This window comes from Rhinopithecus roxellana, chromosome 10 (assembly GCF_007565055.1).
Source record: "Rhinopithecus roxellana isolate Shanxi Qingling chromosome 10, ASM756505v1, whole genome shotgun sequence".
In the NCBI taxonomy this organism is placed as follows: domain Eukaryota; kingdom Metazoa; phylum Chordata; class Mammalia; order Primates; family Cercopithecidae; genus Rhinopithecus; species Rhinopithecus roxellana.
Window position 1 is genome coordinate 48,576,236 of NC_044558.1, and position 23,480 is coordinate 48,599,715.

Below are 23,480 nucleotides of genomic sequence, written 5' to 3' on the forward strand. Positions count from 1 at the left end.
AAGTTTGCGACCAGCCTGGGTAATATGATGAAACCTCATCTCTGCAAGAAAATACAAAAATCAGCCGGGCATGGTGGCAAGTGCCTATAGTCCCAGCTACTGGGGAGGCTGAGGTGGGAGGTTTGCTTGAGCCAAGGAGGTTGAGGCTGCAGTAAGCTGTGATGGTGCCACTGCATTCCAGCCTGACAGAGCAAGACCCTGTATCGAAGTAACCACCACCACAACAAAAACAAAACCACAGACTGAGCGATAAACAATAAGCAGTAATTTCTCACAGTTCTGGAGGCTGGGAAGTTCAAGATCAAGGCACCAGCAGATTTGTCTGGTGAAGGCCATCTTCCTGGCTTGTAGACACCCACCTTCTTACTAGATCCTCACGTGGTGGTGGTAGGGTAGGGGGACAGGTATCATCTCTCTCATGTCTCTTCTTAGAAGACAATAATCCTACTCATGAGGGCTCCATTGTCATGATCTAATTACTTCTCAAAGGTCCCACCTACAAATACCATCACATTGGAGATTTAGGCTTTAATATACGAATTTTGGGAAGACACAAACATTCAGTCCATAGAAAGCACTATGTAGGTGTTTGGGCTATCTTAGTATACAAAAATGGCAGACATCTATCCTCATGATATTTACCATTTTAGTACATTATTTGAAGTTTTGAAATTAATCTGGCTTTTTTTGACAAGATGGCGGCAGGAGGCCGTGGCGGTGGTGGGAAGCACAGCCCGAAAAGCGATGCCGATTCTGGTTTCCTGGGGTTGCGGCCTACTTCGGTGGACCCAGCGCTGAGGCGGCGGCGGCGAGGCCCAAGAAATAAGAAGCGGGGCTGGCGGCGGCTGGCTCAGGAGCCGCTGGGGTTGGAGGTTGACCGGTTCCTGGAAGACGTGCGGCTACAGGAGCGCACAAGCGGTGGCTTGTTGTCAGAGGCTCCAAATGAAAAGCTCTTCTTTGTGGACACTGGCTCCAAGGAAAAAGGGCTGACTAAGAAGAGAACCAAAGTCCGGAAGAAGTCACTGCTTCTCAAGAAACCCCTTCGGGTCGACCTCATCCTCGAGAACACATCCAAAGTCCCCGCCCCCAAAGACGTCCTTGCCCACCAGGTTCCTAACGCCAAGAAGCTCAGGCGGAAGGAGCAGCTATGGGAGAAGCTGGCCAAGCAGGGCGAGATGCCCCGGGAGGTGCGCAGGGCCCAGGCCCGGCTCCTCAACCCTCCCGCAGCCAGGACCAAGCCCAGGCCCCAGGACACGGTGGAGCGGCCTTTCTACGACCTCTGGGCCTCAGACAACCCCCTGGACAGGCCGTTGATTGGCCAGGACGAGTTTTTCCTGGAGCAGACCAAGAAGAAAGGAGTGAAGCGGCCACCACGCCTGCACACCAAGCCGTCCCAGGCACCCGCTGTGGAGGTGGCGCCTGCCGGAGCTTCCTACAACCCATCGTTTGAAGACCACCAGACCCTGCTCTCAGTCGCCCACGAGGTGGAGTTGCAGCGGCAGAAGGAGGCGGAGAAGCTGGAGCGGCAGCTGGCCCTGCCCACCACGGAGCAGGCCGCCACCCAGGAGTCCACGTTCCAGGAGCTATGCGAGGGGCTGCTGGAGGAGTCGGATGGTGAGGGGGAGCCAGGCCAGGGCGAGGGGCCGGAGGCAGGGGATGCCGAGGTCTGTCCCACGCCCGCCCGCCTGGCCACCACAGAGAAGAAGACGGAGCAGCAGCGGCGGCGGGAGAAGGCTGCGCGCAGGCTGCGGGTACAGCAGGCCGCGTTGCGGTCCGCCCGGCTCCAGCACCAGGAGCTGTTCCGGCTGCGCGGGATCAAGGCCCAGGTGGCCCTGAGGCTGGCGGAGCTGGCGCGGCGGCGGAGGCAGCGGCAGGCGCGGCGGGAGGCTGAGGCTGACAAGCCCCGAAGGCTGGGGCGGCTCAAGTACCAGGCACCCGACATTGACGTGCAGCTGAGCTTGGAGCTGACAGACTCGCTCAGGACCCTGAAGCCCGAGGGCAACATCCTTCGAGACCGGTTCAAGAGCTTCCAGAGGAGGAACATGATCGAGCCTCGAGAGAGAGCCAAGTTCAAACGCAAGTACAAGGTGAAGCTGGTGGAGAAGCGGGCGTTCCGTGAGATCCAGTTGTAGCTGCCATCGGATGCTGGAGCCCTGCCCTTCAATAAAAGTCCCTTTTAGCCAATCAGTGAAAAAAAAAAAAAAAAAAAAAAAAAAAAAAAAGAAATTAATCTGAAGGAATGGTTCAACCATGTATTGTGCTGTATTTGTTCTTCTTAGTCATTCTTATTTATAACTGTGAAGTATAGGTCTGAAAAGAAATAATTAAAATAGTTAAATATTTGTGTGGAAATGGATTGTGAAGAAAAATATTGTAGTGTATATTTGAGGTGAGGTATGTAATGCGGTGGATTGATTCCAGCTTACAAGGTCTGTCCTCAAATGGAGGGTGACACAAACGGAGCTCTTTTTCCTGAATTTCACGTATGGAGGGACTTTAGATCAGTGACATGATGCGCCCTACAGTCTCTCAATCCCAGCACTTTGGAATCACCTGAGGTTAGGAGTTTGAGACTAGCCTGGACAACATGGTGAAGCCCCATCTCTACTAAAGAAATACAAAAATTAGCCAGGTGTGATGGCAGGTGCCTGTAATCCCAGCTACTCGGGAGGCTGAGGCAGGAGATTTGCTTGAACCTGGGAGGTGGAGGTTACAGTGAGCCAAGATAGCACCACTGCACTCCAGCCTGGCAACAGAGCAATAATCTGTCAAATAAATAAATAAATAAATAAATAAATAAATAAATAAAGGGTCACAAATTAAATGCCTATAGGGGTCAGGTTGGAAATGTGAATGAATAAAGCAGCCCAAGTGGAAGATGACAAATAGCAACTGACACTCGGCCTCAGCCATAGTGTTGGGGATACCACAGGGAGTGGTGGAGATTATGGCCGACGTCTAGGTGAGACAGCTGAGACTTGGCTCCAACATGCTGTTACCATACTAGATCTAATATGGGTCTGGTGTGGCAGATTTTCTGATTTGCAGAAGAGAACTTGGATGTGCAGACTTTTAAATGTGAAAGTTCTAAAATTATATATGATGGCAATGAATTAAATTTGAAATACTATGTGGGGCAAGACATATCTGCAGGCCATACACAGGCTAAGGACTATGAGTGTGTCACGGTTGACAGAGGAATATGTGAGGACAGCTAGTTATGGAGATGTGTATACTGGCCCCTCTGTCATCTCTAAGCACAATCCTCCAACTCCATTTGTATCTGGAATCAGGATAGTTGATAGTAGAGGGCTCATCTGGAGGTGATAATGATAATGATGAGTGGCTCAATTTGACTTCTGTAGTTTTATTTCTTCTTAATGACTCATTGTATAGCAGATGCTGAACTCATCTTGAAGTTGATGGTATCCTGGAGGCTTTAAGAGATGTACCGTAGATGCAGAAGTTTAAATTTATGCCAAATATTGGAACAGGTGCTGTAGTCCTAGAACGAGAATGTCTTATTCCTTATATCAGTGCCTTTTAAAGTTCTATGTGCACACAATTACCAGGGGAATTTTGCTAAAATGAAGGTTCTGGAAGAGGGCCTGAGATTCTGCATTTTTAACAAGCTTCCAGTTGAATACTGTTGGCCCATGGACTATAGTTTGACTTACATGGCTTTAGAAAGCATTTTTATCACTAAATTTTATTCCACACATTCAAAAGGGTGGGAAATCTTCAACTCTTAACCCTTTGATAGGTTTCTCCCTGTGGCAAGCAGCCCAAACCTGGCCACTGATTCCAGACATTTTTCTCATAGGCTCTTTCATCTGAGCACAGAATTTGTAAGTGTTTTGCTTAGTTTTTTAGCCTTCTATTTAGATAACATGCTTTTCCTCCAAAATGTAAATTGGAAATTGTTTTTCACATATTAATGCAAGTTTGGTTTACATCCTACAGTTAGAAGAGATGTTTATTTCATAACAAAGACATTATATTATATACCAATATATTCTAGTATACAAAGTCAATTTTAGTTCTCCAAATTATTTTTGGAGTTTCAATAATGACTTATTCCTTTCAGGGCTTAGATGTCAAAATTTTGGCCATAATCTCTCGATTTTTTTTTTTTTTTTTTTTTTCTGAGGCGGAGTCTTGCTCTGTCGCCCGGACTGGAGTGCAGTGGCCGGATCTCAGCTCACTGCAAGCTCCGCCTCCTGGGTTTACGCCATTCTCCTGCCTCAGCCTCCCGAGTAGCTGGGACTACAGGCGCCCGCCACCTCGCCCGGCTAGTTTTTGTATTTTTAGTAGAGACGGGGTTTCACCGTGTTAGCCAGGATGGTCTCGATCTCCTGACCTCGTGATCCGCCCGTCTCGGCCTCCCAAAGTGCTGGGATTACAGGCTTGAGCCACCGCGCCCGGCCTTTTTTTTTTTTTTTTTTTTTTTTTTTTCTGAATCTCTCGATTTTTGTTCTACTTGAGTAGCTACTATGTGTAGCAGGGAGGATGGACTTGAAAAAAGACGAAGCTTTCCTTGTATATTTACTGGGCTTACAGTTTTAAAATGAATCTCTCTTCTTTTTTATAATTTTTGCCCTGTTAATCTTAAATAACTTTCCATAAGTGATTCCTTTAGGATTGAAGACATAATACTTTATGATTTAGGAAGTTTGAACTTCTTATCTTCATATATTAGTAGCATTTTCTCCCCCTAAGCCAGGTTTGCTAAAGTCAGAAGGTGTCATAGCTAAGGTATGTGACTCCGTTCTACTGCTGTCTAGGACCTCATGTCACAAGCTCAGTTCACTGGGTACAATATCTTGTCATCAGTTTTATCAATGCTCTGGAAGTTCTTATGTTTCCTTATGCCGGTGTATTAATTATAAACCAAGATTAGATTTAGACATGTCAGTCTGAGGGAGTGAAGCAATTTGTTTTCTTTCAAGTTGTATGATTAATATAGTTTGTAATAGTCATGCTATTAAATCTTACTCAGTTTTTTCCTTCCAAGTGCTTTCAAGTTTCTACTATATAGAATAGCTTTGCTTACAGCTGAGGAATGGTATCAGTTCATTCTATTGAATCTGTTAGACTGTAAGCTCTGTGAGGCAGACCCATGTATATCTCATTTCTATTGATTCCCAGTGTTTAGCATAGTGTCTGGCATCTAATAGGTACTTAATAAACTTAACGGGAAGATGATCAGTTACAAATTGATAGAGTATATTTTTTATATGTTTCTTCAATGCCCAAGGAAGCATTCTGTGAAGAAGTGTCATTTCTAATTTGTGTGTGTGTGTGTGTGTGTGTGTGTGTGTGTGTGTGTGTGTGCATGTATTTGAGAGAGAGACGGCAGGGGGTGGAGAGACACCAGTTATTCTGACCTACACCCGAATTAACAAATACATTCTAGGCAAAAGGTCAAGGACAAAAATAAAGTAAGCATACTGACTGAAATTCCCATTCTTTCCACAATTTATTGTAACCTGGAAACTTAGAGACTACATACACTTGTGATTCTACTGTTGTATAAATTAAATAATATTTGTCAATGTCAAATTTAAGTGTTGTTAATCACATATGGAATATGTCTTGACTGTTCTTGTCAGTAACTTGACTCATTCATTAGGGAATTTAAAGCCATTTATTCTTATCTACATAATTACCATTTTTGTAATTTATCATGAACTGGGATTTGCTTTTTTTTTTTTTGTTAACTTCAGAAACACTATTGACCGTGATACCATTGTTCTTGGCTTCAATGATACTAAACTTTTTTTGCTATTCTAATTCTAAATGCTACTTAGTGTAGTTAATATGTTCAGATATTTATTGATTTCATTTTCATCCTTCTGAGTTAAGTAAAGCTTCTAAATGCTTGCCACCATAGAAATTCCTCAAAATTAAAACTCTGACTACATTTGATTATTAAAAAAACCTATATGTTTAATAAAACTTGAAAAAGGTCAGTTTATTAAATCATAAAATGTTGAATATTTTTTCTTTGCATGTATTTTAAAATATTATAATGTAACTGTATATATTAGCATTGCTATACACTTGGAAACTTTCTCAAAACCCTTGAATATGATGTCTTTAGTCTTTGAAGTATATTATTTTTGGGATTCTCTGATGATTCTCAAGAAAGGCTTTGAATGGAATGAACCTGATTTTTCCTTGTATTGTTCCCAAACACTCCGACTTTTATAACTAAGCTCTAAGTTCAATCTAATTATTGAGCTATGGCTATGGTGGTACTTACTGAAAAAGATGTATCTATTCTTCTTCCCCAATGCAATCCCAAATATGAAATTAGTAAAAAATTCAGGTCCTGTAGAGTACTGAAAAAAATTCAAAATCAATACATGGAATTGAAATCAATCTTACTGCACATTGGTGAATTTTACCTTGGGGCAGAGTCCATGTTAACACTACTAGGAAAACTGGGTGAGCTATGATTTTCCTTGCTTACTGTCTTTTCCTAGCAGCTGATTACATCTAGTCTTTAAGGTGAACTTCAGGGTTTCTAGCTAATATTTTACTTTGCATTGTATGAAATCTGCATCAAGTTCACTGGGCAGATGGTATGGCAGACCGGAGTGAACTGAGAGAAAAAAGCAGACTGAATAACTGGCAGTCAGGAATTGAGAAGGTGGCAGGGTTAGCATTTTGTGGGATATAACGAGGAAGAATTATCAGGTAGGGAGCCAGATGGAGTAAAAGTAAGGGAGAAAAGAAGGTCAAAAGGGAAGTTTGTTCTAGATTTCTCTCTAAAAAAAGAGGAAATCCTTGACCTTTGAGAAAAGTAAGAAGTTAGAAAAGAATAAATCCATTGAAATTCTTGGGGAACAAAGAGGTAAAATGGCAATGCACTGAAGTAAGACTGTAGAGGAGAGAAAAATTCGGTGGAGCCAAACAGAATATCCTGCCTCAGTCTTGTAAAACCTCTATTCAGGAACACGAAATTTCTGTCAAGGTTGTTTATTAAACTAAAAGTCAAAAATAATGAGTTCCAGTTCTGACACTGCCACAAGTAGCTATCAGCCTTTAGAAAAAAATTACTGATCTTTTTCGTCACCAGTTTTCTCTATGGCAAATGAGAGCGTTGGATTTAATGATTACTTAGGTTCTTCCAAGTTCTACAAAGATTCCTCCAAGTTCTGCAGAAGCATATAGTGCTTCTATTCTGTCACTTGAACACAGCTTGGTCACTGTCCTTTCTGTCAGCTTCCTCCCTAGAATGTGAAATTCTTGAGGTTGAGGAACGTGTCATAATTCTTCACCTTGTACCACCCAAATCTAACCTTTAATAAGGCATTTAATAAGTGTTTTATTAATTGTATAATTTAAAAATTCCAAATAATTTTTCTCTTTCATTTCCATAAGAAACAACAAAATACATTCCAGAATCATAAATAATAACTATACTTAAATAGTGCTGTATTGTTTACAAAGCATTTGTATGCAAGTGATTTCTTTTGATATTATAAACTGGCTGTGAGTTAGAAATGAGTGCGATCCTCAATTTCAGGTGAGGAAACTCTGATAGAGAAAGGTAAAAATCATACAGATAGTGAATGCCAGAGGCAGGTTTGAATTCAAAGACTATTTCTCCACAAGTCTCTCAGAACACTAACTACTCTTCTGTTCCAAAATATCTTTTCAAGGATGTTTAACAAGTGACTAGTCTTGGAAAACTATCTCTGTCTCTGGATTACAGGGCAGATTTACTTACTGTCCAACATAATAAAAATAATCTCTTCCTTCGGGGCAAAGGGCAGATGTTCTTGTAGCCCATTATAAAAGATATGGGTTCCATAAGTGCTAGGGATGCCACATGCAGCATCTGCCTGGGATCCTTTATGTCATACCTGTGGGTTTTGGGGAGAAAGAGAATCGATGTAAACAAGATGTTCATGCTGCTTGCTGTATGATGAATAATAAACTCATCTGTCTGTAATCTGGGAGTCTTGTGTCTTTTGCCAGGATCTATGAAATATGATAGACTAACTTGTGAGTTTGCGAATAGGGTAAGCTCTCAGACCCTTCAGAATTCTTGATAATATCTCTGTTACATCAAAGTAAACTTTTGTTTCCTAGTTTATGTCTGCTATAGTAGCTACTCTAAGAAAAATTGTAACATAAACAGTGACCTTTTATACTCCTGACAGAATTTTAGTACTGCCCCACTGAGGTCTCTCTTTATTCATATTTTATTTTATTTTTTAGAGGCTCTGTCACTCAGGCTGGAGTGCAGCGGTACAATCATAGCTGACTGCAGCCTCGACCTCTTGGGCTCAAGTGATCCCCCTGCCTCAGCCTTCCAAGAAGTTAGGACTACAGACTTGCACTACCATGCCTGGCTAATTTTTCAATTTTTTTGTAGAGATGGGGTCTTGTTATGTTGCCCAGGCTGGTTTTGAACTCCTGACCTCAAGTGATCCTCTTGTCTCAGCCTTCCAAAGTGCTGTGATTACAGGTGTGAGCTGCCATGCGTATCTGTGGTCTCTTTTGAGGCTTACCTTCCTCTGATATTTAGAAAGATGCTTTGGTAAGAATATAGGGGATAGACTCCATGGAGGGGAGAGTAGAAAACCAGAGACACCAGCTACAGAGCTATTCAGTCATTCTGGTGAGAACTGGCAAAAGTCTGAAGAAAAGAGGTGGAAGAAAGGAGGAAAAAGAAGGAACAGTTTAGAGGTAGGAGATGAAACCAACTGGTCTTGGAGACTGAATATGTGGTAGTGGGAGAGAAAAGAGTCAGTAATGGGTCCTGGCTTAGGTGACTGCTGGGAGTTATAGAATGAGATTCCCAGAGCACCTGTAGGCCACCTAGATGAAGATAATTGGTTTAATTTTAAGCAATTTGAGTTTGAGGTACCTTTGTGATACCCAACAGGAAATATGAATAATGGTAAATTTGGATTTGAAGTTCAGAACAGAATTACAACTTAAAGATACGGGTTTGGAAGTCATTAGTGTGCCGGTAGCAGCTGAAATCCTCTGAATGGTTGAGATCTCCCAGGAAGTGTCTTAACACCAAAGAGAGAGCTTTGGGGAACAATAATGTGTATAAAAGAACCTCAGCTTTTAAAAATGTCAGCAGAAAGTCACCTTTCTCTCTATTGTTGTCTTCCTGAGTTTTTGCCCAGCTTGTAGCAACTTGGCCTCATAGACCATGAAGTCCACTTTTCCAGAGGCATTCTGCTGCCTAGACAGCTGGTGGTGGCAGGAAGAAAGAGTCATGGATGAAAGTGAGAAGCATGCCCAGAGTTCTCTATTTCCGTTTTGCTTTCTGTTACCACTTGAGTGTCATTGTGCACTGAGGCTGTACCGCTGCATAGTTGTCATGGACAGGAACACTCTGAGGGGATGAAGGTTTCCCCCCTGTGGTCTTTGCTTTCTATGGAGATTTGTAAACATTAAAAAAATTTAAAACCTGACCAACATGTCTGGCACTGTGCTAAGTACTTCACATGAGTGATCTTTTTAAACTCACACAGCAATTCCAGAGTAAGAGACTAGTGTCCTTCCTATTTTATAAGTAAGTGGCTTGATCAAGGCCACACAGCTTGTAGGAAGCAAACATGAGTCTTGAATCAGATGTTCTGCCTTCAGAGCTGAGTTTTTAACCATAGAGTATTGCATCTCAATCATACTTGTTAGAACATCCTATTCATTCTGCTTAACAGAATGCTGGTTAGAGAATTGTTTTGGTTCAAATTATTTGTATCTGGAAATACTAAGTAGGACCCCCTTTTTCAATTTTAGAATTGTTCAATTAAAATTATACCATAACATCCATAGCATTCTTTGAATATGTCTCAGATTTCCCATAAATGCATTTCTATGATTCTCCAATTTCATTTGATGAAAAGCCTTGTTATGTATTAAGATAAGGAACTAGTGTCTAAGAAAAGTTGAAAAATTCATGTTATATACTCAAATATTTATTCATTTGAATTGAAAAAAAAAAGCTCTAACTCTTAAACAAACGTGAGCCAAAGTGTGTCTTTTTCTGGAATTTAAACTCAGGCCAAAATGTACTATTACATTTACCTTCTGAAAACCTCTCTTGGACTTTTTGCTGTGTAAGAAATGGGTTTCTTGGGGATAGGGTGGGAATAGTCTATGCAGCAGCTCTGGTACAGAACTCATTTGCATTTGTAGAACATCAATATAAGACTAATTAGATGCTAAATGCTGGGTGAGTATTGAACAATGCAATCTTTTAATTTTCTGATTAATGACAAAGCCTTATGAAAACATCAGTTACATGGGAAGAATTCAGACAATCTCTTTCCAAGTAAATCTATTTTAAATTAATTTTATTTGTAACAAATGGCAGAATAAAACCAAAAATATATCTGTAAATAGATGTTTTCTAATAATATGAAAATGCAGGTAGCAGATATTGTATGGTAATATGGCGTAATATGATGTTATGGTAATAGTAGATTTCTATTCTTGAAGGTTGTGGATGTCTTTAATATGACAACATCATAGGAGGAGCAGTGTATTATACCTATGTTGTATTTTCTTTTGAATGCCTTAGAAATATTGCTGAAAAAGGTGGGAACAGATTGAATTCTTTTTTTTTTTTATAGATGAGTGGTATCATGCAAATTTTCTTCTAATTTATGTATATGTATATAATATGTTCTTTGTATATTTAATTCACTTTCTTGGTCTGAATTAGAATTGGTGCTTATATAATGGAATAGTAATTGTTGATAATTTGCCTTAATTATCAATAAGTATTGCTATAGATTGGGCTTTAAAATTATAACTAGCAATAACACTTTCTAGCTGAGGCTAAGAGAAAGGCCCCTTGTGAAAGAATAGATTCAGTGTCATAGAAAACAACAATGTAATTCAATTTGAAGAACTACTTTGTTAGAGATGATAGGGCAGTTGTGTTTCAGATGATTGAAGATGTGGCAAAGTGAAAATATGGTATAAAAGGAGCTTATTATAGCTATACAGTAGCTTCGAAAAAAAGAGAGTTTGAAGAAATGATAATATAATCAGAACAATGACTAGGCATTTCAGGTATCTTTCTTTACAGAATATATTATAATATTTACATGTTTTTTATAGTCATATATTAAAATAGAAAAAGACCTTGGAGTGTGTAGATACAAAAGTTTCACTTTGTAAATGTGGTCCCAAGGCCCAGAGAAGTAGCTAGGCTTATTGAAGAGCACGGAAATAGTAACAGACCTGGGTCTGGGACCCAGGTTTCCTAATTTTCCAATGAGATGTTCCCACTGCATGTAATCTTTGTCAGCTTTTCATAGAATCAACGTTCTGGAAGGAAGTTTGAGAGGGCACCCAATTTATCTTGCTTTCTTACATTGACTTAGAAGTTACATAGACATTGATCCAATTAAGAAAAAAAATCCACAGAGAAAGGAATGCTAAAATTTCATTCAATAATTAATTCTAGAGTCTAAATCCCTGCCCATCAATACACTCATTAATTCAATCATTGTATGTGGAACATCTTCTAGGTTTCAGGCACTGTGCTGTGTGCTGTGGATACTTAGTGAAACAGGGAGCATCGTTACGCTCTTGGAGTTTATAATCAAGAATATATCTGTATATATTGACATATACACAAAGAGATCTGCAAATTATGATAAGTGCTATATTAGAAAAGTTATCTTCAAATATTTGAAAACTGTATTGTATCAGTGCACAGTTATATAAGGAGAAATATTTGTATTCAAAATGAGGAAGATTTTGATAATATTTAAAGCTGTGTGAAGATTAAGGGTTTCATTAAGTGGTAAAGTTTTAACACTGGGAGTGTTAATAAAAGTGTAACTGGACAGTTCCCAAGAGAGCATTATTTTGAGGGCATTCAAATTTTAGGTGGACCCTTTATTAAATTATCTTTCTTTGAACTGCCTTATAGGTAGATTAAATTCTTTAGTGGATTTTATTTATCCTTAATTTTATTTGATATCCCTCACATTTGATGTAGGTGACTACTCCCTTTCTTTCCAACACAATTTCCCTGCACTCCTAGGCTTATGAAACAGTATTTGTGGTTCTCTCCTTATTTCTGTGATAATTTCTTTAAAGCCTCCTTGCTGGCTCCTCTTCCTCAGCCTTCCCTTGAAATATTGGTGTTCTCCAGCACTCTATTCTTGGTATGTCTCTCCTATCAACATTTCCTCCTCCTCCCCCCTCCTCCTCCCCCTCCCCTCCTCCCCCTCCTCCTCCCCCTCCTCCCCCCCTCCCCTCCTCCTCCCCCCTCCTCCCCTTCCTCCTCCTCCCCCCTCCTCCCCCTCCTCCTCCTCCCCCTCCTCCTCCTCCCCCTCCTCCTCCTCCCCCTCCTCCTCCCCTCCTCCTCCCCCTCCTCCTCCTCCTCCCCCTCCTCCTCCTCCTCCCCCTTCTCCTCCTCCTTCTTCTTCCTTCTTCTTCTTTCTTCTTCTATTTTTTTGAGATGGGGTCTCACTCTGTCACCCAGCTGGAGTGCAGTGGTACAATCCCAGCTCACTACAACTTCCACTTCCCACGTTCAAGTGATTCTCCTGCCTCAGCCTCCCGAGTAGCTGGGACTACAGGTGTGCGTCATCACACCTGGCTAATTTTTGTATTTTTTGGTGGAGACGGAGTTTCACTGTGTTGACCAGTCTGGTCTTCAACTCCTGGCCTCAAGCAATCTGCCCATTTTGGCCTCCCAAAGTGCTGGGATTACAGGCCTGAGCCACCGTGCCCGGCCAACATTTTCTTATTGATCTCGTCTATTCTCATCGCTTAATTACTGCATATGTGTTGACAATTTCCAAATCTAAGGTTCCTGGTAAGATCTTTTTGGTCTGATTTTCCACCTATACACTATGTCTTTCCTCCTGGATATCTCAGATTAATCTCAAACTCAACAATCTCAGATTGAGCTCATTTCCTATTCTCTCTGAACTCTTCTCCATCTGTTTTCCTGCATCAGTAAATAATACTGAAATCTGTTCAAAGACTAAGAATTGTTAAAGAAAATGATGAATTTCTAACACTAGAGGTTGTTGGATACTTAGCATTCTTTGGTTCATATAGATCAGAAACTTGGGCACAGGTTTAAATGACACTTGTCTGGAAAATAATCCATGGCATGTGCGAGATACTTAATAAATGTTAAATGAATTGATGAGGTTTATGCTGGATGCTGAGGCCACTTTCTTTTGTACTGCTTCCTAGAAAGATGAAACCATTTGATGGGGAAAATTGTAGAATGACTTCTACGTACTTTCAGTTTAGAATGTCTTTTTTTTTTTTTTTGAGACGGAGTCTCGCTCTGTCGCCCAGGCTGGAGTGCAGTGGCCGGATCTCAGCTCACTGCAAGCTCCGCCTCCTGGGTTCACGCTATTCTCCTGCCTCAGCCTCCGGAGTAGCTGGGACTACAGGCGCCCGCCATCTCGCCCGGCTAGTTTTTTTTTTTGTATTTTTTAGTAGAGACGGGGTTTCACCGTGTTAGCCAGGATGGTCTCGATCTCCTGACCTCGTGATCCGCCCGTCTCAGCCTCCCAAAGTGCTGGGATTACAGGCTTGAGCCACCGCGCCCGGCCCTAGAATGTCTTAAAGGGAAATTGACAAGGAAACATGCACTGTTTTTTTTTTTTTTGAGATGAAGTCTTACTCTGTCCCCCAGGCTGGAGTGCAGTGGTGTGATCTCAGCTCACCACCACCTCTGCCTCCTGGGTTCAAATGATTCTCCTGCCTCAGCCTCCAAGTAGCTGGGCTTACAGGTGCGTACCATGCTCAGTTAATTTTTGTTGGTATTTTTAGTAGAGACAGTGTTTTACCATGTTGGCCAGGCTGGTCTTGAACTCCTGACCTCAGGTGATCCTTCCCCCTCAGCCTCCCAAAGTGCTGGGATTACAGGCGTGAGCCACCACATCCAGCCTTTTACACTTTTTGGAAATCTTTCTTCCATGTATATAATAAGGACATGAGGCTAACGTTTATTGTGTACCCTCCATTGGGCCATGCCTTGAGTTAGGAACCTTCATATATTAGTTCATTTATTCCTCAGAATGACCCAAGCCTAAGGGATCAGTATCAATATCCTCATTTTATGGTTAGATAGTTGAGAGTCAAAGAAGCTAAACACCCAGCTGAAGGTCACTGAACTCATTAAGTGACTAAATTAGAATTGAACACAGGTTGTTTGAATTTAAAGACAAAGTTTTGCTTCAGTCTTCATTTCTTTTCTCTTGATATTTTCAATTTATCAAGGCTACTAGCATTTAAATTCTATCTTAGTATGTGAAAATATTTTGCATGTTCCTCTAGCTTTCTGTGTGCAATTAGTATGTATTAGACACCTACTTTGTGTTTATATTGAGCATTTTACCTGTTAAAAAGAGGCAGAAGTCAGCCCCTACCTTGAAATACCTTTTGACATAGTTGGCTACAGGGTTACTGAGCATTTTGTTCGGTCCATCATGAATGTCACGGAGAAACTGCTCTGAATAAAAAAGATTAGTGCCTGTGGTACTTCATTTCTTCTAATCAACTGTTGCAGTTACATGCTCTTAGAAACTTTTTTTGGCATATTGATGGCTAAATCATTCAAGTAACATCGAGAGACTTCCTTCTATGTGGAGCTTTTGGGGCCCTCTTTTGGACACGTACACAACTTCAATGTACATCAAAGACACCTTATTGTAATGAAATTGCTTATTTGTTTGCTTTAGTCATTATCCTTGGGGCAGGGACTGTTCTTTGCACATTTCCTGGCACATTTTTGTCTCTTAATTAAGAGGAGGATGAAGAAAGGGAGGAAGGGAGGGAGAAAGGCATCCTTGTTTCTATATCCTAAACCTACAATTTTGTCAAAGAAGAATATTAAATTTGTCTGAAATGTTTTCTTTTTAAAAAGAATCATTTTTTACTCATGATCTATACTGTTTTTCTTTTTGACACAGATTTTGTGATAATTTGCTTCAGTAGGTTTCTAGTTATACTAAAAATACATTTATAAGAGACAATACAGAAACACTCTGACGATTCTTCTAATCCTCCATGAATTTTTATTTTTATTTTATTTTATTTATTTATTTATTTATTTATTTATTTATTTATTTATTTATTTATTTTTAGACGGAGTCTTGCTCTGTCGCCCAGGCTGGAGTGCAGTGGCCGGATCTCAGCTCACTGCAACCTCCGCCTCCCGGGTTCACGCCATTCTCCCGCCTCAGCCTCCTGAGTAGCTGGGACCACAGGTGCCCGCCACCTCGCCCGGCTAATTTTTTGTATTTTTAGTAGAGACGGGGTTTCGCTGTGTTAGCCAGGATGGTCTCGATCTCCTGACCTCGTGATCCGCCCGTCTCGGCCTCCCAAAGTGCTGGGATTACAGGCTTGAGCCACCGCGCCCGGCCTCCATGAATTTTTAAAAGTGATATATGTGGGCTTGTGGCCAGTTTCTTAGTATTATAATAGATAAATATATTTATTCTTGCTTGATCTCAGAATTATCAGCATGCAATGCATCAAAAAGGAAGGAAATAAATTCTTTAAAGTACTCTGAAATTTTTGACTGCTGGTAGGGGGTATACATTTTCTAGATGATTTATTATTGTCTTAGTTTATTTAGACTGCTATAACAAAATAACATAAACTGGTAGCTTATAAACAATAACAATTTATTTATTGAAGCTGTGGAGGCTGGAAAGTTCAAGATCAAGGCACTGGCAGATCTGGTGTCTAGTGAGGGACGGTTCCTTGTAGAAGGCACCCCTTGCTGTGTCCTCACATGGTGAAAAGGACAAGCAAGCTCCCTTCCGCCTCTTTTATAAGGACACTAGTCCCATGTGCCCTCATGATCTAATCATATCCCAAAGGCTCCATCTCCTAACACGATTTTGAGGGCAAGGACCCCAACATACAAATTTTGGAAGACACATTTAGACCATAGCAATTACCAAAGGAAATGCCATGTAGCAGAAGTCTCTTGCTATGGTTACAACTTTGCTCTAGTCACAGCTGGCATTTTCTTTAAATACTGTTAATATACAGGACCTAAGTTACAGGATCTGGAATTGTTCTGCAATTAAAATTTAGTAGAGTGGAGCACAAAAATGGTGCATGGAGGATTTGCTTATGTTCTTTCTTTTACCCTTTCAAATACTACAGGTTGTCCACATGAGTTACTTATTAGTTGAGAGGTGATAAGGAAGAATAAAATATTAGTAATAATAATAATAATAACAATAACAGGGATTATACTAAATAATAACAACAAGGGTATAATTGTGTCACATTTAAGGTGTCACATTAGGGTGTCACAATTATATTAAATGTCATCAGTCATAATAAAGTGAATAATATATTGATGCTAGATTGTAAACTACGTATTTGTCCTAAACTATGTATCAATTAAGAAATGCTACAGGAGTGTAAGTATAAAATTAAGAGTAAACCTAGTTTTAAAAATTGTGACTACAAAATGTTCTTGGTTAGAGACATTAATCATAATAAGCCAACGGACAAGGTAGTCTGCTACCTGATGAATCCCATATTGTAATGTGGACACATGAACACAGAGTGTAGAATAATAGACACTGGAGACTAGAAAGGATGGAGGGTGGGAAGGCGGTGAGGGATTTGAGAGATGAGAAGTTACTTAATGGGTGCAATATACATTATTCAGGTGATGGTTACAATAGAGGCACAGACTTTGCCCCTCTGCATTATATCCACGTAACAAAACTGCATGTGTATCCCTTAAATTGATACAAATAGAAAAACCCCATACAGTATTTGAGGTTGATAGATCTAGTTGGTCCCTCTTTAGTGAGTGAATCCTATAGAGAAGTAATAAACACACACATAACTCTGGCACAGTAAATAAGCAAACATGAAAATTGAAAAATATCAAAACAGAGGGATCTATCTCAAGATCCTGACTGACTTGATGTACAAGTTGGACAAGTTTCAAAACTAGTATTTCTTTCATGTCTTGGCAACATTTCAGAAGAAGGTGCACTTTGATGCTAGCCATATCAGCAGATGATTTCTTTCCTCAAAGAGACTGCCTCAAGTCCTCACCCAATGTGACACTAATGACCTAACATCAGGTTCACCTGACTTAAACATATTTTTACTTATTATTGTTATTATTATAACACTGGACTTCAACATATAGTTTCCTTTGTTCTACATTTTGAAGAGGGATATCAATTATTTTACTCATCAAGGGTACTATTCAGTCTTGCCCTTGAGACTGCAGTTTTCACTTCTGGCTTCCATAAATCACTGGCACAACAAGATAAACAAGAGAGCACTTATGTTGTTTGTAAATAACTTGGAAAACAATATAATATATGAACTATCTTAGGATCTTAACTTGGGGCCAGGCGCAGTGGCTCACGCCTGTAATCCCAGCACTTTGGGAGGCCGAGGTGGGTGGATCACGAGATCAGGAGATCGAGACCATCCTGGCGAACACGGTGAAACCCCGTCTCTAATAAAAATACAAAAAAATTAGCCGGGCGCGGTGGCAGGTGCCTGTAGTCCCAGCTTGCAGGGATGCTGAGGCAGGAGAATGGCGTGAACCCAGGAGGCGGCTGAGCTTACAGTGAGCGGAGATCGCGCCACTGCACTCCAGCCTGGACGACAGAGTGAGACTCCGTCTCAAAAAAAAAAAAAAAAAAAAAAAAAAGAATCTTAACTTGGTTTTTTGATATGTGTTTGTATTGTAAGCTCATTTCTATTATATACCTTAGGCTCATTTTTATTACACAGCTACTATCCGTTTTGAGTAGAACAAATTAACACAAGCATTTATTAAAGAAGACCTGCTATTTATTTTAAAACATCTATTTCTTGTGATGCTTTTCTAAGTCTAATGTATCACCTCTTCTAGGTGGCTTTACTAATTATTATAACTAATAAACACTCACAAAATTTTTATTAAATACATATTTAAGGCACAGAAAACCCTGCAGAGCCAGGTAATATAGCGATTCATCAGTTTACAAGTGGTTGTGTGCCAGGTTGTCTGTGGGGGTGCTTTTGAGAGGCATCTCAGGTGTATTGAAGATAACATAGAATTTGGAATCAGACAACTAGTATTGGAGTTCTAACTCCATTGCTTACTAGATGGGTGATATTGTCCAAATCACCTAACTTTTACAAGGCCAACATATGGCTAGATTGTGTCATTTAGAACTAGGCACATTCCTCTACTCATCCATTATTTTGTAGAAGGTTCAAGGTATCTATCATTTATTTTGTAAATATTTCAGTATCTCTCTAAAAGATAATGACTCTTCCAGAAAATATTTCACCACAATAATGTCATCACACCTAAAAAGTTAACCTTAATTCCCAAACATTATCAAATAGGAGTCAGTGTTGAAATTTCCCCAATTTTTTCATATATACATATATGGGGTTTTAAAAGTGTGTGTGTGTGTGTGTGTGTGTGTTAGAGACAGTGAGTGAGAATGAGACAGAGAGAGAGCGAGAGTGAGTGCTTGTTTCAATTAGGGTCCAAAAGAGGTCCATACAGTCATTGGTTGATATGCCTGTTTTTTTGTTTTTATTTATTTTTTTTGAGACAGAGTCTTGCTCTGTTGCCCAGGCTGGAGGGCAGTGGCCGGATCTCAGCTCACTGCAAGCTCCACCTCCCGAGTTCAGGCCATTCTTCTATCTCAGCCTCCCGAGTAGCTGGGACAACAGGTGCCCGCCACCATGCCTGGCTAATTTTTTGTATTTTTAGTAGAGACGGAGTTTCACTGTGTTAGCCAGGATGGTCTCGACCTCCTGACCTCGTGATCCACCCGCCTCCCAAAGTGCTGGGATTACAGGCATGAGCCACCACGCCCGGCCCTTTTTTTTTTTTTTTTTTTTTTTTTTTTTTTTTTTTTTTTTTTTTTTTTGACAACGTCTTGCTTTGTTGTCCAGGCTGGAGTGCAGTGGTGCGATCATAACTCACTGCAGCCTCAACCTCGTGTGCTCAAGTGATCCTCCCACCTCAGCCTCCAGAGTACTTGGGACCACAGGTGCACACCTCCATGCTCAGCTAATTTTAAAATGTTCTATTTAGAGACTGGATCTTACCATATTGCCCAGGCTGGTCTCAAACACGGGCTTAAGAGATCCTTCTGCCTCAGCCTCCCCAAGTTCTGGGATTGTAAGCATGAGTCACGACACCTGGCCTTACATAACTGTTAGCCTATATTTCCCCTTCATATCTTTTTTCTTTTTCTTTGCAGTTTATCAGAATAGTTTAGGTCGTTTGTTCAGTAGAATTTCTCAGTCTGGATTTTGCTGATGGAATCCTTGCCATGTTTTTAACCTGTTTATTTGTTCTCTGTTTTGGTTAATTGGTAGTTCAAATAAGAAGCTTGATCATATTCAATTTAGATTTTTTTGGGCAAGAATATTCCATAGGTGGTGGTGTATAGTTGTTTAGCTTTACTGATGCTAGTAGCCACTAATGCGCAGTGCCTACATCTATTAATTAACGATGGGTTAAAAAGTCGTGATATAAGAATTCTATGATTCCTTTTTTATTTATTGGTGAGACTATTTCTATAGAGATAAGTTTCTGCTTGTCTGCTAATCACTTACCCAGAGGTACAGTACAGGAAAGGCAGGATGGACACACACTCAGACACACGCGCACACACAGACACACACACACGTTTATGTGTTTTTAAATACTAGTGGAATCTTTGCATCTTTCAAAGATTGCTAATGGGTTTTTTAAAGAAAGTATGATTATGGATTTATAGAATTTAGCCATGTTTCCTGTATTTTAGTCCATTGCAGGTATTATTTTCATTGATGCTCAAATTGCCCTATCTTTGGTCAGTAAGCATCTTTTCAAGTTGGGTTGTGAGTCTTTTTGAACAACCTGATTTTTAATGTGACAAGATGGTTCAAGTGTATCTTATACTTTTCCTTCCCCAAATCTGTAATAAACGATTTTCCCAAGAAGCCATGGCTCCTTTTAGTAGAAATGACTAGAAATTTAGAACTACAATCTGGGAGCTAGGAATGCCTGTTGTTTTTAGGTTGAATGTTATTTCAAAGCCTTTCCAGTGTACAGTATTAGGATATGTGAACTTTTAAAGACAAAATGTATTATAAAGTCATAATATTACCTCCAGTTCAAGTTTAGGGCCAAAAGGTTTTAACTTAATTTCTTTGATTTATGTCTGTATCTTCTTCCACGCTTGAAATCCTGGATATCAATGACACCAATACAATTGTTCATTTGTTTTATCCCACAATGTACATACAACAGTCTCAGGATAGCAACACTAACACTACTACCAAAAATGATTATTAAAAGCATGTAACATTAGTTAACAGTTTCTCTCTGGTTATACTGCTAGCTTGTTACATATTCATTGGTTCATGTTTCTTTTAGTTTTTAAAGCTTGGTTTTTAAAATTTAATTTTTTATTATGTAAGGTATTTATGTTGAAAACAAGACATATTCAGAGAAGTTTAGCTCCCATCCCTGTCCTCTTCATCTTCCTTTCTTTCTTCCTCTATAAGTAACTTTAGAAATTTTGGTTTATAATTTAAGAAAAATATATACATAAATAGATACGTATATTCATGTCCAATACCTTAGATAAATGATAACATACTCCACACAACTTTTTCTCCATTGATTTTTTTTTCACTTAGTGTTTTCAGAGATCATTCCATTGTGGTGTATGCAAACATTACTAAGTCATTTTTTTACTGCTGCGTGGCACTTCATTTGTGGATGTAACAAAGTTTATTTAGTCAGTCCTTATTGACATACTTTTGGGTTTGTCAAAGAAAATAATAGTTGAAATTATTTGAATAGAGATTAAAGGTTTTATTTGACTGGCGTATATCAGGGAGCACATGAAGACCAGATAATTCTTCAAGCTGTGTCACGATTGGGATTTTATAGTCAAGAAGAAGATGCGGGTATGTGTTCTTGTGGTATTGGTCATATTGCTCAACTTCTAACTATGTGGAACTTGTGACTGGAACAGGTGGAGATGGTTTTCATTCTTTATGCTCCTTGTTTGGGATCACCGGAATAATCCCCTTCTGGCAATTGCCAGAGTAGTTCTTTAAAGAGCTATTTTGCAATCCTTGCAGTTTGTCAAGCTTCAGGGGAGGTGGAGGTAGCAAACAAGGGGGAAAGGGAAAAAGAGATGAGAACAAAAGGGAAAGGAAGCAAAAGTTGAAGCAAGGGAAACTGGGGTTTGCTTTAATCCATTTGTAAATATTACCATTCCTTTACTATTATTAAATAGTGCAACAAAAATGAGCTCTTGTATTTTTGCCAGTATTATTTTGTGATGGATTCCCGGAAGTGACGTTGTTGGATCAAAGGCTAAAACTACATGTAATTTTGCCAAATGTCTCTCCATAGGGGTTACTATTTTGTGTTAACACCAGCAGTGTATAAACTGCCGATTGTTCTACAAAATTGCCAAAAGAATATGTTGTCAAATTTTCAATTTATGCCAATCTTATAGGTAAGGGCTCATGTTTCAGTATAGTTTAAATTTGCATTAGAAAGTTTTTTTTAAAGAATAAGAAATACATAAAAGAAAAATAGATAAAATATAAGAAAAGATGAGAAAATTGAAGAACCACTCTTGTGGATGTGTTTCTTCACAGAAGGATTTAGCCAATAGCTTTCCTGGGGGAACATTCATGATACCAGTCTCTAGACAGCCTGAGGAGTCAGAATTCAGATCATTTTTGCAAATTCTGTAATGTTTGGCTCTGTGTATGTGTGTGTGTGTATGAGAGAGAGAGGGAGAGAGACAGGAAGAGAGAGAGACACTGTATTAAGACTGTATTAAGTTTAAACAACCATCAATCAAAAATAAAACTTATCCCAACTGGCAACATGTTAAATTCTGTGTCACTAAGCTGTGTAACTTGGGGAGTTTGTAAGATTGTGAGGACTAAAGACAGAGCCATCGGTTAAGAAGCTCTTGGAGTAGTTCTGGCCTTGGTGGTGAGAAACTGAACTAATGTGATGTCAGTGGAAATGAGAAGGAAGGAAAAAGAAAGGATATGATGGAATTTGTGGCAGATTACTTACGAGGGGTGAAGAAACACATATCTCTATGGTTTCAAGACTGGAGGAATTATGGGACTGTTACACCATGAAAGTAACGATTTTGAGCTACTTTTGAGGGAAATGATGACTGATTCTGGACATGGTAATTTTGAGATAACATCACAACATCTAGGTAGTAACATTCAATAGGAAACTGGAAATTTGTGGCTAGATTTCAGGAAAGACCAGGGCTCAATATAAATGTTTTGAAGTTATCTTCATACAGACATTATTTGGGAATATATGTGATCTCTCAAGGACAAATACAGAGATTCAAGAGTGGAGCTTTGGAAATTCCATGCCTTGAGTACATGAGGAAGGAGGAAGAAAGTAAATACAGAGGGAAGTAAGTAGACAGAGAGGTAGAAATTGGTTTAGTGTGGTGTTGCTCAGGTTAAAGGGCAGTGTAGACAATGGTTGCTAAATGCAGCAGAGAGGTTAGAAGAGAGGTCTGGCAGAAAGGCCATCAGATTCTGAAATTACAAATTAATCAGAATAGCTACTGAGAAGGTTTGCTATCTGAAGATATGTGAAGTCTCGCCCTCTGTATATTTTGTATGATAGACCAATTCAGTATAATTGAAAAAATGATTTTCCCCAAGGTATTGGGGACAGTATTAGAGTAGTTAAGGAACTTCCATTTCAGTTTCAGCTCTGCCACTAACAAGTGTTGTAGCCTTGGGAAAATCATTTAATTTCTCTGGGTTTCATCTGTAAATTGGACTGTTGAAGAGGATGTAGGCTACTGTTGCCACTATTGCACTACTAAATTAGGAACTATTATTTGTTTAGCCCTCTGTGCCAGGCCTTGTACTAATTATTTTACACATATTCTTTCATTTATGTGATCCTCAGTGTCCTTTCTATTTAAAGTTTCATGGTCATTCTGGAAGCTAACAGAAGCATTAACAATTAGAAACTACTCTGAATTAACCAAGATTATGTCTGAAAATGTTTCCACTTTGGTTAATTGCTGGGTGGACTTTTAAAAATACAATAATTATCTTGTTTTGAAACTTCTGTTTTTAGGTTCACAGGTCCACGTACAGGTTTGTTACATGGGTAAACTCATGTCACGAGGGTTTGTTGTACAGATTATTTCGTCTATCTTAAATCTTGAGTGAATCGTGTGTGTTAAGGCCTGAGCCCTAGCTAGATTTAAAACATGGAAATGCCCATGGGAAGTAGCACTTGTAATTGTAGGCATATTTCTTCTAAAAACTGATAATTTATTAAGAATCTAAATGAAATAATTCTTTAAAAACAACTCAGTGTCTCAGTAAGGCTGCCTGGCTTTTGTCTGCAAGTTCCAGCACTATGATGTCCAGAGTATAAAAATGGATCTTAAGTTCTCGAGGAACAAGATAGATGTTCTCATGTTCAAGAGAGAGAG

General features: G+C 39.6%; 1 protein-coding gene and 1 pseudogene across 2 annotated transcripts in view; both read left to right on the top strand.

Annotated features, from left to right (window-relative positions):
• The window catches only part of TAFA2 (TAFA chemokine like family member 2), a 540,390-nt gene that overhangs the window by 9,246 nt on the left and 507,664 nt on the right, over positions 1-23,480 (top strand). The window lies entirely within an intron of this gene.
• Positions 688-2,184, top strand: LOC115899954 (annotated as a pseudogene). Its single transcript, XR_004059578.1, has one exon. The product of XR_004059578.1 is annotated as a ribosome biogenesis protein NOP53 pseudogene (transcript).